Raw genomic sequence first — 19468 nt, forward strand, 5'->3', positions numbered from 1 at the left:
CATTTTGAATTGCTGCTTCTGCTAGAGTCTCTTGAGCCTCTATCAGACCCCACCGTCCAGATATAAAATTATTTTGACCTCAAATTTCTCAAAAACTACTGAATGGATTTTCACCAATTCACAAAAAGTACAATTTGCGGATCAAGACCTAGCTTTCTGCCAGAATTTGGTGTAATTCCATTCAGCAGTTATTGTGGTAGCGTGTCCTAAAGAAGACAATGGAAAATGCATGGGGATTTTGTGTTTTGGGGAACCCATTTTTCTCAACCTCGGCTTGATATATATATATATATATATAATCCACATTTGTAAAGCGCACAATCACCCGTAAGGGTCTCTAGGCGCTGGGGGATGTCGGGAAGCTTAAGCAATCTATTGCCCAGAGTCACATGGTACTGGGCTAATCTGCCGCCGGTGCCAGGGATTGAACTGTGATCCCCAGACTCCAGAGTCAGTCACCCTAGCCGCGGCGCCACACCTCTTCCTCGCTTGATGGATCACCCCAAAACTTTTCATGCACAAACTAGTGAACAAGTAGCACATTTTTGAAAAGTTTGGTGAAGATTCGTCAAACTGTGCCAAAGTTATTAGCAATACAAAAAATGCTTTTCCTATGGAACAGCTGACCTAACTATAACTAACTAATATATATTACACTACCTAATATATATTAAACTACCTATTACACAGTGGAATTCACTAATGCGTAGTTATGATTAGGACTAAATTTCAATCGGAAATCAATTTTTTGGTTTGCTAATATTTTTGATGATGTTTGACAAATCTTCACGAAACAATCTCAAAATGTCTCATCCACCTCAGCTTCTTCCTGAAAAATATCTGGGTGGTCCATCAAGCAGCGGCCTGTGAAAATTGTGGGTGCCAAACTAATTTCCCCATGCAATTTTTCATAGGAAAATTGAACAGTAATACCGGAAAACATGGCTGAAAGGAATTACACCACATATGAAAGAAAGCTAGATTTTTATCCAGAAAAATAGCTTTTTAAGATATACTGTAAATACGTTCAGTAGTTTTTGAGAAGTTAAGGTTCAACATTTATGTATATAGTGATGTGGCTCCACCACCAATCTACAGTGCAGGATCCATGAATCCTACCATGTTGTGATTTGCTGACTGCAATTATTCACGGTGGATCCTCAGATCTGCACGATCAACTGCGTTCTGTTATTGGCTGACTGCAACCTGAAGAAAAAGTTGGGGACCATTTTAGGACTCAGGAACTCTGAACCCAAGTCCTAGAAAATAAATTTAAATAATTTAGAAGGGGGCAGTCTCAGGATAATTTGATCTCCTTATCCTTGCAGGGGGGTAAAATAAACAAAATGTTTTTAGGGGGGTTCTGTGGATCTGCGGATCAGGAGTGCAGCAAAAAAAAAATAGGTTGGGCACCATTCGGCCATGTATGGTGGAGTGTTGGAGCCTGACAACGGGCACACTGCAATGGACTTCTAAATTGACATTAAAAACATAGAATTTCATCAAAAATACTAAAGGAATCACCTATATCCACTGACACTCAGCATTGTCCATTGTTTTATTAATTTTGCATTCAACTAATGTAAACAAAGGCTAAACATTCTAATACCAATCACTGTCAATTGTTAACAGCACTTAAAAGAAAACCCCTTTTTCAAGCAAACTGACCCCAGATAAACGTCTAATATAAAAAAAAACATAATGGGTACAATGTATAATATTGTCCAATATTGCCATCTTGGTGTTTTGATGACATTTGCAAATCACCCTTCCTTTGTGGTTTATGATGTGACCAGAATGTCACCAGAACCTCTTGATGGCAGTATTTAACCAAATTACAAAGTTACCCAGCATTTATATATATTTATTTTCACTGAAAAAAAGATTAAAATGACTTTATAGTTACGTACGGTAATAAGACCTCGGCTTATGTTAAAAAAAACTGAATGTCACTAATAAAAACAAGGGTTAATATGACTTTATTGTTATGTTTTGAAATGAGATAAGAACTAAAGTCTTAAAATTAAAAAACACTGAAATTAACCAGATATAGTTTAGAGAAGTAACTATAACATGCACCACCATCAAGCAGTGCTTATGACCACACATATTACGTCACTCATGGTATGTTGAAAGAGATTATTGATGACATCACAGCTGTCATATCAAATGATGCAAAATCAGGTGATGTAGTTATCAAATGGCAGGTCCACAGGCTTTGTCAGGGGGCTACTACATTAATACAATAATAAAAGCATAAGTATATTAAAATAATGCAGGTCAACACCAGTGAACTCCATAAGGATGGTACCATCTTATAAAGCCACTCATTAAAGTCTGTCACAACTCACTTTTAAACATAGGACTGGCAATAAAGTGTTTTAAAGACTTTCATTGAAACATGTATTGATGAACTATTAACTTTCTTATTGTCAATAAAGCGTTTTAATTTCAATAAAATGTGTGAATTAGTCTTGTTACTACTTTTTCCAACAGGAGTCTATACACTCAAAAGCCTCTGAGCAAAAACCCTAGCTTCAAGAGTTCTATCTGATAGTAGAAAACCTCCCTGAGGGTCATCAATTCGAAATCCTGCCAGACATTGGGCGCAACCACAAAAAATCGGTGGAGGGAGCGCCTGGGGGGACTCCTACACTCCTGGCAGCCCCGTAAACATTCTGCTTAATGTTGGTAGTGCCCCTGGAGTACTGGAGCACCATATGATAAATACTATATTAAAGGAGAGAAGATGTGGCCTAATGGCTAGGGGGGTCGACCTCCAAACTGGGGAACCGGGTTCGAGTCTCGGCAGGGACGCTAAACATCCTTCGATCCGGGCAAATCACTTCATCTCCCTGCGCCTAACAAAAATTGAATGTGTTCCTTTGTAACACAACTGGTGCTCATGTAAATCACTCTGATACCTTTGGTTCTACTTCACGCTTTACACACCCCCCTCCCGCAAAAAGTACTTTTTTGAGCAAACCAGAGTATTCTGGGGCATTCCTTTAGCCCCCAGCATGAATATTAATGGTCTGTAACCGCTGTCAGTGGGAGCAGGAATCCAGTAATCTTACTGCCTGCGGGAGCCCACCCCTCTGAGGTAGTCACCTTTCCCAGACAAAAATAAAGGCCATTTGTTCAAGTTTTAAGATTCTGTAATGTCCCGGACATGATTCCTAAGTAAAACTTTACATGAAATCGTCTTTTTTCATTTACAACATGGTCTTTGTTTACTTAATTATCTGTCAGCCGTCATTAAGACAGCTGTACAATATATTTGTAAAGTGTTTTCTTCTTATATTTACTGTTTAAAGTATGGACTGATAAGGGGAAAAGCACCACCTTCAAGGGAAGACTACCTTTGTCGGACATCCGCGTTTACTATTGGGCTGCACATACACTGGAAGTGAACAAATGGATACATGGTGGACGGGGAGACCGTTCCTTTCGGGCTGAAGTCTTAGTGCCCGATTCACAGAACTAACTTAAGACAAAATCCTAAACTTACTACTTTTGGTATTCACAGAAGTTAGGATTTTGTCTTAATTTTTGTCTTAAGACAGACTTAAGACAAAATCCTAACTTAAGTCTGTCTTAAGTCTGTCTTAAGACAAACTTAAGACAAAATCCTAACTTCTGTGAATACCAAAAGTAGTAAGTTTAGGATGTTGTCTTAAGTTAATTCTGTGAATCGGGCCCTTAATGTTCGGCCTGGATAATATTGCAGGTATCCTATATGGGACACGGATCACTGAAATAATATCGAGTGACAAAATATCGACCTTCAAAAATATCGTTGACAAAATATAGACTGTCAAAATATCGACTTTCTATGTACAAACAGGTAAGTACAAAAATATCGAGTTTTAAATATCGTTTACAAAAATATAGTTGTAAAAAATATCGACTTTAATAAAAACAATGTTTAATTACATTATTTTAAAAAAATGAATTACTAAAATATACTTAACAATACTTAAAATAACTTTTAATAATTAAATAATTAATGAAAGTTAAAAAAAAATATTTTTTTATTCATATTTCTTAAAACATATATATATATATAGTAACAAAATTTAATTAAATAATAGCCAATATTATTAATGTACAAATACAAAAGAGTAAAAATTACTATTCCCACTCCAGTGGGTGCAACAGTAGGGAAAGCGTTGGATAGCGTAGGGGTTAAAATTACTATTCCCACTCCAAAGAGTGCAACAGTGGATATATGACGTTACAATGCAACTTTTACAACGCACTACCATTACAACGAAAATTTTACAACGCAAAAACTATTACAACGCATGTTTTTACAACGCATGTTTTACAACGCAGATACCTTTACAACGCATACCATTACAACGTAAGTATTGGTAAGTATATAATAATTTTTTTTTATTTAAATTATTTAAAATTAATTTAATATAATTTAATTTCATTTCATTTCATTAAATTAATTTAATGTAAATTTAATTTTACTTTATTTTTACACTGTACCCCTGTACCCCAAAAACCCAAAACTGACCCTGAACCCTAAAAAAACCCTTTACCCAAAAACCCAAAACTGACCCTGAACCCTAAAAATACCCCTTTCGCAAAAACTAAAAACTGACCCTGAACCCTAAAAATACCCCTTTACCCAAAAAACAAAAACTGACCCTGAACCCTAAAAATACCCCTTTACCCAAAAACTAAAAACTGACCCTGAACCCTAAAAATACCACTTTACCCAAAAACTAAAAACTGACCCTGAACCCTAAAAATACCCCTTTACCCAAAAACTAAAAACTGACCCTGAACCCTAAAAATACCCCTTTACCCAAAAACTAAAAACTGACCCTGAACCCTAAAAATACCCCTTTACCCAAAAACAAAAAACTGACCCTGAACCCTAAAAATACCCCTTTACCCAAAAACTAAAAACTGACCCTGAACCCTAAAAATACCCCTTTACCCAAAAATTACAAAAATTTAAATTAAAAAAATTATTATATACTTACCAATACTTACGTTGTAATGGTATGCGTTGTAAAGGTATCTGCGTTGTAAAAACATGCGTTGTAAAAACATGCGTTGTAATCGTTTTTGCGTTGTAAAAGTTTCGTTGTAATGGTAGTGCGTTGTAAAAGTTGCGTTGTAAAGGATGCTTCCCGCAACAGTAGGGAAAGCGTTGGATAGCGTAAGGGTTAAAATTACTATTCCCACTCCAAAGGGTGCAACAGTAGGGAAAGCGTAGGATAGCGTAAGGGTTAAAATTACTATTCCCACTCCAAAGGGTGCAACAGTAGGGAAAGCGTAGGATAGCGTAGGGGTTAAAATTACTATTCCCACTCCAGTGGGTGCAACATTAGAGAAAGTAAATACTTCATATATTAATAAATAAATTACAAAATAATATCAATATAAATTTATTTTAAAATGAGTAACTATTTAATATAACATAATAATTAATATATTAAAATTACTAATTAACTATAAATATTTCAATTATTTACCTATTAATACTAATTTATAACTAATTACCAATTATTTATTTGATAATTAAAAATTAATTTACAAATATTTTATATTAAATACAATTAAATAAATGTTATTATTTCATTAATTATTATTAAATTACTTCCCACTCTTCCCCTATAAACCCACAACCCGCTACAGGAAATAAATAATTTAATTTAACATAATTAGCAATTAATCCATTAAATTAAATTAATTACCAATTAAATTTTAATTATTTAACAAATATTTTTTAATTAACAATTAATTAAATATTACTACCAATTATTAAATTTACATATTTAATTAATTATAATTAAATTACTTCCCACCCTATTCCCCTATAAACCCACAACCCGCTACAGGAAATAAATTATTTAAATTTACATAATTAGCAATTAATCAATTAAATTAAATTAATTACCAATTAAATTTTAAATAATTAACAAATATTATTTAATTACCAATTAATTAAATGTTACTACCAATTAATAAATTTACATATTTAATTAATTATAATTAAATTACTTCCCACCCTATTCCCCTATAAACCCACAACCCGCTACAGAATAAAATTACACAATAATTTAAAAAAAATCATTAATTAAAAATAATTATAACATAAAATGACACTTTTCACACATATTATAACATGAAAAAACACTATAAATAATTAAATATTATTTAAAAAACGATATTTTTTACTATCTAGATTATATACTTGGATATTTTCACTTTCTATATTATTTACAGTCGATATTACTTCACTTACCTTAAAAACGATATTTTGGCTGTCTATATTCTGTCCTGTCGATATTTTGTCCAAACGATATTTCAAACTCGATATTCTGTCCAAACGATATTTTGGAGTCGATATTATGTCTGTGCACCATGGGACACACATTCCCCAAGTGCTCCCGGAGTTCACTAGGATGATATTTGAAGTCTGGAGATCATCACTGCGGTGGATGGGCTGGGACCACCGAGAGACGCTGGAGACCCCCCATCTGGACTGAAAGATGGCTGGATCGAGTGGCACAACTTAACCTTTTCGATGCTGATGACGGAACCGCTCCGTCAGCAGCCGCGGTAGCGCTGTGCTGATGACGGAGCGGTTCCTTCATGGCCCGCTCACCGCGCCTGCGCAGCGCGGATTCCGCGCCTGCGCTGGGCGTTCCATTGAGCGGGCGGGGCCATGACGGAACCGCTCCATCATAAGCACAGCTCAACCGAGGCTGGTGACGGAGTGGTTCCGTCACCAGCATGGGCGCGCCGCGCGGCCGCCCCGCCCCCTTAGCACTGCGGCGGAATAGCCGCCGCAGTGAAGGTGTTAAAGGTTTATGGGCATACAATTGGATGGGTATGTCGAGGCTGGGAGACATTTGGAAGGGTGATCATATGAAATCCTTTTCTACCCTTCCAACAGAATTCTCCCTACATAAATCCTAATTCTTTCGCTATCTCCAGCTTAGGCACGCTCTGTCAGCGTACCTGGCCACACTTGCCACGCCACTGGACTGCAACCCCCTGGAAGTACAATTACATATGGGCCCACTGGCCAAGGGAGGCATCACCAAAATACATTGGGGCTTACTTAATCACTCCCCCTGCAAGTTATTAAGCCTGAAGGCACGTTGAGAGGAGTGGCTGAGTCCCCTGGAGAAGGTAGAATGGAGAGAGTATTGCACCCTGGCCATTTCAGCCCGTCTGCGCCTCATTCAACGTATGTTTCTTTACTGTACATAGACCACACACACCATCGACTGTGGACAGCCCAGGGAATACCAGAGCTCACCTGTACTAGAAGCAGGAAAACAATTCGAGATTTTTTCCACATGGTGTGGGGGTGCTTAATAATCCAGCGGCGCAAAATTTTCTTTTCCAATTTACTTTCAAGTGCTTAACTTGTTTATCACTTGAAATAACGTGAAAGTTACGCAAAGCAGCGCATAGCGCAGCTTTGCTTTACTTAGCGCCAAGGGGGCGTACCTTGTGTGGTGCATGGGCATTCCCATGCAACCACCCAAGTTTTCTGGTGCTAAACCCAATTTACTTAGAAAAGTAGACAGGGTTTAGCGTCAGAAAATAGCGCATACTTGACCAGGCGCTATGAAGGAGAAATGCTTTTTTTCTCCTTTATTTTCCAACTTCGCATGTGTGCTGCACTGTACAACACACACAAAAAGTGTGAAAGTGTTTAAAATTAGTCTAGGCATAGTATTTTGCACCAGAAGGGGATCCTTCCAGTACAAAACCTATGCTTGACTCACGGAGACACCCTTGCACCATGGCTCAAAGGTGTCTCCGTGATGCACGGCAGCTGATTTCAGCACCTGCATTATAGAGAGGGGAGGAAAATGCCATATTTCTGTAAATATGGGGCTCTCCTGCTTTCTCCTAAGGCATCGCAGCACAGCATTTGAGGCTGCTGCCCTGCACTGCATGAGATACTGGATGATCTAGCCTCAAGTTTCTTGTTGTGTGAGGTGGCAGTGGTGAGAGGGAGAAAGGTAGGACAAGGAAGGGGCAGATGGGGTGTCACAGGAGTGCAGAGAAGTGTGGAGGACAGGGAGAATCTTTGGAAATCCAAAATGGCAGCAAATCAGGCTAATCAGGGGGCGTGGCTAGCAGCCGATGATGGCGGCCGCTGCTTAGGGAGGCTCCCGGGAAGAAGCGGCTTCCCGCATCAATCCGTATCTTATATCCTTCCCTCACCAGCTGGGTGGGGCGGACCGGACCCAGAGACCGTGCGGCTACCGTTGCTGAAATTTTGGGTGCGACGGAGGCTTCGCCGGGAGCGGAATCGCCGACTGCTCGAAGAGGAGGAGCTGGGCCTGCCTGCAGCGCTGCAGCCGCGGAGCCACAGAACGCAGGCGGCCGACCGGAAGTGGCCTGAAGCCGGAGAAGGGGAGGCCGGAAGTGCCGGTGCGCCGGGTGAGTCGCTCTACACACCCACGGAGCCCTGTCCAGTGCTGTCGGGCCCTGGGGACGCTCGAGTGTGGCCCCCGTCTCACGCGCTTCACCCGGAGGAGCGGACGGCGCCTCGGAGCACTCGCTCTCCCGCTGCCCCCAACAAGTTGCGACAGGGCCGGGGGCCGGCCAGTTCATCTTCACGGAGCCGGCAGTGAGGGGCCCAAGTGTGCCAGACACAGCCACTTCTCCGAGGGCGCCAGTGGGGCCCCTGCTGCCGGTTCTATTTACGAGGCGGGAGATTGGACATTACTGCACAGCAGTGACACTGAGGATCCACGAGGCCTACCATGAGGCCATAATCCGGAAGGCAGCTGGGGGGCAGATTCAGGGCGCAACCGGCAAATAGCCGAGGAGTGGCATTGGCAGGGGTGACATCCCCCCCCCCCCCCCCCTGGTGTGTAATTGCGAGGGGCCATCATCGACTTCCTTGTGGGTCCACCTGCGCGGGCCGGTGCGACGGAAGGCACCCCTCCCCCACCCCTTCTTTGGCTGGACTAACCTGAGTCATGTCGAACAGGGGCCCAAAAAATGCCTCCGCCCAAGCCAAACTGGACAAGTTTGCGTACAGCAGACAATCACCACCCCAGGAGCAACGAATATCGGCTGGTAAAGTGGCAGAAGCGGAGGGGGCGAAGAAAGCCACGCTTGATGATGTCCTGGCGGCGCTGGCCCAGGTACAGGCGACGGTGGGTGCCACGGCGACTGAAGTCACCCTGATACGGGCTGATCTCCAAAAGATAAACGAAAGGGTCAAACAGGTGGAAGTGGTCACCAAGTCGCTGGTCGAGGATGTGTCCGAATTACAGACGACGGTGGAACGACTGCAGACGGACAACAAGCTTCTTAGAGAAAAGTTGGATGACCAGGAAGGCCGTTCCAGACGTAACAACGTCCGTATTTTAGGTGTGCCGGAATCGGAAGACACGGGGACACTTGACCTCTATGTGGAGGACTTAATCAAGACCCGGCTGCAACCTAAGGGGCTCTCGAACTTCTTTTCGGTTGAAAGGGCCCATCGTGTTCCGGGAGGAAAGCCCAAGACGGGAGGCGCGCCGCGTCCAATACTGGCCAGGTTGTTCAATTTCCGCGACCGGGACGCCATACTGCAGGCCGCAAGGATTGCGCCAGCCATACAAGTACAAAACTCAAAGATTGCTTTCTTTCCGGATTACACGGCAGAAGTGGCCAGGCGGAGGAGAACGTTCCTAGAAGTGAAAAAGACCCTGAGAGAAAAGGAACTGCCGTACTCCATGTTATTCCCGGCTAAACTTCGAGTGGTAGCGGACAAAAAGGTGTGGTTTTTTGATAACCCTGAAACGGCCCGGGACTGGCTGGAGGGATGGCACACTGTTGGGAGACAACGCAAGACGCATAGGCCGGATCACGATCGTAGGGGTGGCAGTAGAACAGGCTCCCAGACATCTGGTCGAGGAGAGAGACTGGAGCGGTCTCCGTCCCATGGCTTTGAAGGAGGAGGTGGGACCGAATGACTCCTACCCCGAACTCTGCATCGCAGGAGGTTACTGGCTCCCGTTGTGAATTGCTGTTTGGACTGCTGCACGTAGACTCTGGCATGGCCGCCCCGACGGCATACAGGGAGGCCGCCAGCCCGGGGAGACGCTCTCCCCCCCTACGCGCAAGTACTCTAGTTATGGGAAGGGTAAAGCACTCTGCTTGGTTGGGGTGGCGGGCAGTTCGAAGTCCGTTTGGCAGGGGGGCAGGGAGGGGGGATTGTTCAGAACTGTTCTTGTTTCTGTTAGGAATGTATGTGAGCGGTCGGGGCCACTGCTTTAACCCTTGTGTGCGCCAATGTATGTTGCTGGGAAAAGACAGCGATGCTATGCCCCCGTAATGTTCCCTTCCTCGTTGCCGTGCAGGGGCACGGCCATGTTTGCGACTCAGCCGCTCAACCGATACACCCCGACCACTCTAAGCACTGATGGCTGATGGTACTGGCCCGGTAATGGACGTGGGGTCTGCTGACTCACATTGCCCTCCCTTATGTTTATTGTCCTGGAATGTGAGAGGCTTGGGTGACAAGGTTAAACGGGGGTTGGTTCTGACTGCAATTAAGCGCCAGCGACCTGCATTGGCCCTGCTGCAAGAAACACATTTGGTAGGGGGGGCAGCGAAAGCCCTGGATAGGCGTGGCTATAAAATGTGGGTTCACTCTGAATTTACGTCGGGATCCCGGGGTTCTGGTATATTGGTACGAAAGAACTCCCGATTCCTTCCCTTGTCGACTAAGACCGATGACCAGGGGTGCTTCGCAGCTTTGCATGGGCAATGGGAGGGGAGGCTCTTCAATGTGGTGTCTGTATATATTCCACCAGCTTTGCAGTCGGTCCACCTCCCGAAACTGGGGGAATTCCTGTTGACCCTCCCTGAAGGTGAGATCATTCTGGGGGGGGATTTTAATGCTGTCATGGACACACAATTGGACAAGCACCCCGCGCCTGCGTCACAGGGGGGGGAATCCTACTTCCGACGCTTCGCGACGTCCATGGGTTTGACTGACATCTGGAGGCACTTACACCCCAGCGCGCAACAATACACTTTCCACTCTACGGTGCATGGCAGTCTGTCGCGCATTGACTACTTCCTATCACTGGGGGAGGGCCTCCGCTATGTTGATGCAATGGGGATTCACCCGAGGGGGATTTCCGACCACTCGCCACTCACGTTGTCACTCTCCACACAGGCTAGTGCGCGAAAACGCATTTACCCCATTAGTGCTACATACCTCAAGGTCCCACAGGTCCGTAAGGCTCTCACAAACACGACGAAGCAGTATTTCCTTGAAAACATAAGTTCGGTGCGCTCCCCGGCAGTACTCTGGGAAGCCTATAAAACGGTTCTAAGGGGGCAAGCAATCAACTCCATCACGGGGCATAGACGGCAGCTGTCGCGGGAGGTGGATGAGCTGGAGGTGGCGCTGCTGGCCCAAACCGAAGCACATGAGACTAACCCCTCTCCCGCCGGCCTTCACGCCCTCACCCTCCAGCAACAATTATATGCTGATCACTTGCGTCGGCTGGTGAAGGGTCACTTAGCCGACACTCGTAATAGAATTTATGAGGTAGGAGACAAAGCTGGAAAAATGCTTGCGTGGCTCGATAGGCGAGAGGGCAGCTTTAGGGGAATCCAAAGTCTGAAAGATGTGAGAGGGGTAATACACACTGATCCGCGACAAATTACAGAGTTGCTGGCGACCCATTTTGAGCGAGTATACACCCCGGAAGGTATGGTTACCGCTGAAAGGGCCAGGGCCCTCTTGGCACCGATAGAGGTCCAGACGTTGTCACAGGAGGCCTCAGTTGAGCTGGAGGCAGACATTACTGTCGATGAAGTCCAGATGGCAATTATGGCTCTACATCCGGGAAAGGCAATGGGCCCAAATGGCATACCCATTGAATGGTACCAAGCAATGCCTGAAGCCCTCAGTGTGCATCTGTTGGGGATGTATGCGGATTGTCTGGTAGGGGGTCGCCTCCCGCCGGACCAACGGGCGGCGACCATCGTGGCCATCCCCAAACCCGGCAAACCGCCGGATGAATGTTCCTCCTATCGGCCTATTTCCTTACTTAACGCCGAAGCGAAGATTTTGGCTAAACTCCTGGCACAAAGGCTCCTGCCCCATCTGTCGTCAATTATACATCCGGACCAGTCCGGGTTTATGCCGCATAGAAACACCTCTTTAAATCTACGGCGGTTGCATGGGATCTTGGCTAGGGCGGACGATATCGACACTTCAGCAGTGATTTTGGCCCTGGACGCCAGAATGGCTTTTGATCTGGTGGAGTGGGAATACCTGTTTGAGACATTGAGCCGTCTGGGGTTCGGCCCTCGCTTCATAGCATGGATCAAACTACTGTACACCGACCCGGTGGCGCAGGTGGTGGCTAACGGCCATATATCACGTACATTTCCGTTGGGAAGGGGCACACGACAGGGGTGCCCTCTTTCGCCCCTGCTGTTTGCAATCTCTTTGGAACCTCTTGCGACCCTTCTGAGAACCACACCGCTTCTCAAGGGCATAAGGTGGAGGGGGGGTTGGGAAGACCGTCTGTCACTATACGCAGATGATATGCTGCTTTACCTGACAGACCCTGAGGATGGGGTGCCGGCGTTGCTAAATATCTGCGATGCGTATGGCAGCGTTTCTGGATATGCGCTGAATTGGACCAAATCGGAGCTGTACGTTTTGCGAGGCCCGGCCCCGACTCTGTCCGACACGTGCCCGCTGAAACGGGCGGGTTCTTCCTTTAAATACCTAGGGATCCACGTCACCAGGGATCCGGTTGAATTTGTCGATAAAAACTTGAAACCCCACCTGGACAGGCTGAAACGAGATGTCGGATTCTGGTCTGACCTGCCACTGACACTCTTGGGCAGGGCGGCGCTCTATAAGATGATGGCACTGCCGCGTTTCTTGTACGTCCTCGAAAATACACCCTATCCCGTGGCACCGCGATTCTTCCAGAGAGTCGCTGCTCTAGTATCGACCCTTCTGTGGGGTAGCCTCCCTGCACGCGTGGCACAATCAAAGCTACATAGGGATTGGTATGATGGGGGTATTGCGCTGCCAAATCTCAAGTTGTACTATTGGGCTGTACACCTGAAACCAATAAACCAATGGATTCACGCCCCGCATACCGAACCTGCCTTCCAGTTAGATAGGGATCAGTTGGGCATAGATACCATGCTGGGACCGTTATACGACCGTCGTAAGGTACGGGCTTTAGTGGGCCCCACTAAATTAACCGTTCAATTGTGGCACACGGCGACGGCGGCATTGGGTTGGAAGGGGAAGCTCACCGGGTTGACTCCGCTATGGGACTCACGGGCACTAGGTAATATGAGAAACACTAAGGGCTTTGAACACTGGGACGCGATAGGCATCTCCACGGTGGGTGACCTATGGGAGAGGAATGCTGTGATACCCTTCACCCGCTTAAAAGAATTGTATGGCTTGGGTGACAGGGAGCTTTATAGATACATTCAAATACGACATGCATTGCTCGCGGCCCTACCCCCCGACGCATCTCTGCCCGACTCCTCGCCTCTGGAGGACCGTCTCCTCACTGACTACATGTTGGAGAGGGCGACGTCGCTCACGTACCGTAAATTGCTTAATAACTCCCCGGACCCAACACTCCAACTCAAAGGGAAATGGGAAGAGGACGTAGGGGACATGGATGAACATGAATGGAATGCAGCACTGGGCTCATCCAAAGAGGTGGGCATCTCAGCGCGTATGCGCCTGGTACAATTCAAGGTGCTGCACAGAGTATACTACACGAGGTACATGCTACACCGCATACATAGGGCGCCGCATCAATACTGCCTCCGTGGATGTGGGGAGGAGGGCACCTTTTTCCACACTATATGGGAATGTCCCGGGATACAGGAATACTGGAAACAAATACTGCGTACGATCTCCCAAACTCTGAATCGGTCCCTGCTGCCCGACCCGCGGAGGTGCTTGCTTAACATTTGGGAACCCACGGACCTGTCTAGGTATGAACAAATCTGGGTCACGGTGGGTTTGATGATGGCAAAGCGAGACATAGCGCAGCGATGGGGGGTGGCGGTCCTCCCGTCCAAATCCCAATGGTGTCTACACATGGATGCGGTGATGGTGACTGAGAGGGCGGTGTATTCTAGTCGAGCCTGCCCGAGGAAATGGAACAAAGTGTGGCTGAAATGGAATAGTTACAGGGGGGACATTTGTGATCCTTTAGATGAGGACGAACCAGAGGACTCTGGAGATGAGGAGGAGGGGGGATGACCTGGGATGCAGTGGATGGGCAGGAGAGCGAACGGGGCTATTGTATGCGTCCCCTCTTTCGACGTGCTGAATGGGGAGGAGGGTGGACGGAAATGGGGGGAGAACTGGGGCATTAGCATACTGAAACTGGGGGAGGGATTATACATCTCCCGAGAGAAATTGCATTGACCTAAGTCAGACCGCACTATCATTCCTACTGTTTTTGGTTTGTAGTTTGTTATTTTTCATAAAAAGACAAAATGCCACCAAAACCACCTCTAACGTTGATAAATCTGTATCGAATGCACTTTTAATGTGTAATATGTTCTACTGGACACTTGACTACATTGTTACTTTCTTTTCTACATTGCAATTTGGAATCATGTCTAACTTACACGATATAGCGGCCGGCCCGTGGGGTTGTTGGCGAACCGCTGTGTACTATGCTAAGTGCAATAAAGGTTTTGGAAAAATAAAAAAAAATAAAAAATAAAAATCAGGCTAATCGTGTTTCCTTGTATAAGGTTTGTTGTTCGCCATACTTTCCACCACCTCACTCTTGTGAACTGTGTGCACCTTCTCCCATTGCTAGCCTTGGTGGGGCTGTGGGGTGCATGAAAGATTTATGGCTCAATCATTCTCAGGTAATGTGGCTAGAATTTGGAACTCGCTTCAACCCTCCAGGCAGCCGCTTCTTTCCGGACTTTCAAAACAGATCCTAACACTGTTCTCTGACAAAGACACTTCCAGGAATAATTCCACCCTGTTCATGGCCGCTTGGCACTCACCTAAGCTCAACTTTGTAAATATTGATTCTGTACCTTTATTACCTTAATTTTGCAACCTTTCATTTTTTACCATGATTGTATCTCTTTCTTGTAAATGTGTAAATTCCATCACGAATACCTTATATAACTTACCTGGTTCTATTGTAAAGTGCTCTGACACCTTTGGGTAAAGTTTGCGCTATATAAAATTGCTTTAAAAAAACAAGCTTTGAAAATGCAATAGGTCTCGCCTTTAAATAAGTTAAAGCCATTTGCTTTGCTAATGGTATTGTATAGCAAAGCAAATGGCTTTAACCTAATTAAAGGCGACACCTATTGCATTTTTACTGCTTGTTTCTTCCTAAAGTGAAGCTGGTGTCTCCCCCTGTGCTGGGACTGGGCCAAGACGGGGGGGGACGGACGGACGGGAGGCACGTGACAAGGGTTTACACTCACTTGTTGGAGGGTGTAGTGTGCGCCTTAAAAAAGTGCCACCCCTTTACCCACTGACCCAGAGGTCTGACGTGGGTGTCCACAGTACATCAGTGGAGGGGTGGGGGGACATTGCCAATGCTTGTTTTCATATGTGGCTCTCTGTAATTTCTATTGGTTAGTCAAAGCTTCCTCAAATGAACATACTGCTCATGCCAATTTCAACATTTAATTATACTGCCATGTCTGTCGCAGATTTTGGTTTTAAAAAGCTGCACATCCTGAAAAAAACCTACATTGAATTACTGTAAACGTAAAAAGTCCACTTTCAATATGGCCGCTAGGGATTCAGAAGAGCAAGGTGAGGACGCTCGAAGTCCTATTTTCTTAGTACCACTGTGGTGTCTCTCTTTTGTTTCCATTGCATCGCCAAACAACCAGCTCTGGGTAGCACTCAGCCCTTACTCAGTACCGCACCAAAGGATCGAGCTTGAAGTGTGCCCTTTGGTATTATAAGCCACCATGTTAAAGATAAAATATTCTTGTGAGTGCCCTATGGATGGTGACGTAATGCAGATGGTCTAGGATCTAAGTTCGTACAGAAGATAAAGGGGCGGGCTAAGAACATGTCTGCCATTGACTCCGATGTTGAAGACGAGTGCGCGCCCCTTCTTGGATTGACCAATGAAAGGTGAGGAGGGATGGGGCACGAGGTTGCAATGCTATGTGTTGCCGCAGTTGTATCAGGCTGCTTCCACATAGCACGATGTATGGTGCTACTTATTAGGGAAGGAGAGGCACAAAGGCTGGGGCATGTTGTGTGTGTTTAAGACCCATTTGTGACGTTAATGAGGTGCTTTGTGTGACGAGGTGCACTGGGGGCGGACAATGGTTTCACAAGGAGTGAAGGGTTGGGGGGGTGGATGTGAACCCGGCAGTGATGTGACAGTGACAGAGAGTGTCAGAGGCAGGGATCCGGGAGAGGAGGGACGGAGGGTCAGGGGGAGCTTCCGTTGCTAGGACACCAAAATGCAAAATGGCGTCAGGCTGTCCACAGTCCCTACAGACTACGGACATGCGCATGCTGTCTGCTATGGACAAATGGCAAGAGCAGCGATGTTTGTCCATGCGGACGCGTGCACGCAAGCCCTTCGCAGAATCGATTCCAAAAGGTACTCGCAATAGCGAGAGCAGCGCATGCGCTGCTTTCGCTAGGCGAGACCTAAGAAATGCTTGAGTGTGTATGTGCATGATGGCAATTAGCTTCAGACAATGGTAGATGAAGGACAGATGGGGGCTGGGACTGAATCCATAGCAGCCGAGTGAACTTCGCATATTTGGGAGAAGGTGAGTGCATAACACTGTAAGCCTAAGCGAGGCACGTGCACTTGGAGATCATGGCAATGAGAAATTTGGTTCATGAGGCATCATGGCTCAGCTGCCTGACCTCCTCCTCTGGAGCTCACAGAACTGGCTTCAGTCACTCATGGGAGGATCCTGCAGGTAGGACATATTCCTGACATGAATCACCTTGTGCAGGTATAACATGTTCCTGACATGAGTCAACTCAGCAATGCACTAAATGCAGTCATTACACCACAACAGCCCTCAGTCGGTATCAGTAGCGTAACAAAAGCACCCACAGCCCCTACAGTGCAACCCACTCCCCCCCCCACCCCGAGCTCCAGGGGGCCACCTCCGCTACTCTGCACGAGCGGCGGACCCCTGGCCTGAGAGTTCAAGACGGAGTCCAAAGCCTTGGGGGTCCCCCTCCATGTAATTAGCTGGGGACCCCCTCAAGTTTCATTACTCCACTGGCAGGCATGTGGGGTGGCATACTTGCCAGAGGCTGCACCAGACTCCCAAGGTGCCACCGTGCATCGCATGACATTCGCTCTATTTACACAGTCTCCCTTGAAGAGCCGATGCCTCGCGGTGGGAGACCAGGTGGGCGGGTAGCCGCATGCGCAGAGGGGTCTCCAGCTCCTCTGGGAAGGCTGTGCACAGCGGATGTCTCTCCGCAGAGTTGACTTTAGCTAGGATAGTGCCCTGGGTGGAAAGAAATTTGCCAATAATCGGAAACGTTTTAATTCATTGGTAAAGTGGGCAATTGACCAAGGCCCCCAAATTCCAAGAGCCCCCCTCAGTCTCATTACTATCAATTTCTGTATGCAAATCTCTCTTCTCTCTGTCGGCTTCTACGTCTGCCTCCCAGCATCAGCTTAAGGATTTTAGGGCCCTGGGCAAGTCATAGTTCCTTTTTTAGAAAAAAAAAAATATTTTAACTTATCGTCAATACACACTATGCATGTTCATCCTTATCCGGACATGGCATGTTTCGACTGTGTTGAATGACCTATTTCAGAAAGTTTGGTTTGCATTATACAGGTCAGAATTAGGAGAAAATGGCTAATAAAATGTAAAGTTGTTCCAAACAGGGGCCCTGAAAATATGCCTTGCTTAGGGCCCCAAAAGATCTTAAGGTGGCACTGGGCACTAATGGTGGGACACCAGGGGGCTCTTTTGTGTTCACAGGTCAGTGCCTGGCTCATTACACCAGGGCAGTGACTCGCCTCTGAACACAAACATCTCCCCAACTAACCTGTGTCACTCACAGTTTAGCTCTGTCATGCTGACACTAAGGGGCATATGTACAATAAAATGTTGGCGCGCTGAGCTGCTCCAAATTTGGTAGTGCTGTGCTCCGGCATTTACAAAACGGGGGATTTGCTGCATTTGCTGCATTCGCTGCATTTACTACAATGTGGTGCACCCCTGTGTTTTCCCTAGTGATGGCATTAAAATTAGCTGCCTTGCGCCAACGCAGACACCCTTGCACCATAGCACCATTCTAACGCCTGCTCTCGCATGGCCTTCGTTCTTGGAGATGTCACAGATTTACACCTCCTTGTAAATTTGGGGCGGTGTCAAAAAGCTATGGGTGTTGCGGTGGAATGCTCCCAACAACACCCATTGCATGCCCCTTTCACGCAGATACCGGCGTGAAAGGGTAGCATATTTACAAAGCATCGTTAAGCCACAAAAGGGGCTTAATGTCACTTTGTTAATATGGTGCAGGGCATACCGCCACCGGAGCGTAAAAAAAAGGGACGCTCCTGTGGCGCTTGTACATATGCCCCCAAGTTGTAGGTTGGGGAGGAGTGTTTTGTGAGGTGGAAGGGATGAGAGGGAGATAGGAGGGCAAGGAAGGGGGAATGTGGTGTTGAACAGAGCCTGCGGCATGTCAATAATTACAAACACATTAAACTGAGTCACTGGAGCCAAGTGACAGGGATTCTACTCTTTGCATGACCTTGAGCTAGACAGCTCCAAGCATCCCTCTGATGATTTCTATCCTCGGCCTGAGCGCAGCTCGCCTATGCTAAAAGCCAGTGCTGTCTATCAGGTACGCAGCAGACTAGAGGTTTTTGCTTTTTCTTAGCGTGGAGACAGGAGTGTGTAGTTTGGCTCTCCGGCAGCAGTGCTTAATTTGAGCCGGTAGTGCCCTGTGCTTGGCCCCAGCAGTTAATTGTCAACACCTGCACTTTTGACAGTCTGCCACATGGTGGCGCTGTTTCCTTTATTTAGAGATGAGCACAACAACAGTTGTTTATTAATTCAATATACATACAAATGACTAATACATGCCACCCCAAGCCATTCTTATAACTTTGGGGGCCTTGGATAGTTTGAGGTGCCACACATGAAGGAGTGTGATGTTCGCAGGTGTGTTTGTACTGTTAATCGGTGGTGCAAGCTGCAGAGGACCCCTGACGACAGCCCTGGCACTTGTCTGGCAGTGCTTAGTTCAAGCCCTTCCCCCTCTCCATGGCCCCGCCCCGTCAAAAGCCGCTGTTTCCCTGGGAGAGTAATGAATTCTTGGCCCTGCACCCTCCACCCACACTGTGAGATTCCTTTTAAAGGTGGCAGGTATGATGCTCTCCTGAAATGAGATATACATGGAGCATATCACAAAGTGTATGAGACTAGAATGAGTGAGACACTACTGAAGCCAAAGAGGCCTGGA

The sequence above is a fragment of the Lissotriton helveticus genome, chromosome 7 (assembly GCF_964261635.1).
Source record: "Lissotriton helveticus chromosome 7, aLisHel1.1, whole genome shotgun sequence".
Taxonomy (NCBI): domain Eukaryota; kingdom Metazoa; phylum Chordata; class Amphibia; order Caudata; family Salamandridae; genus Lissotriton; species Lissotriton helveticus.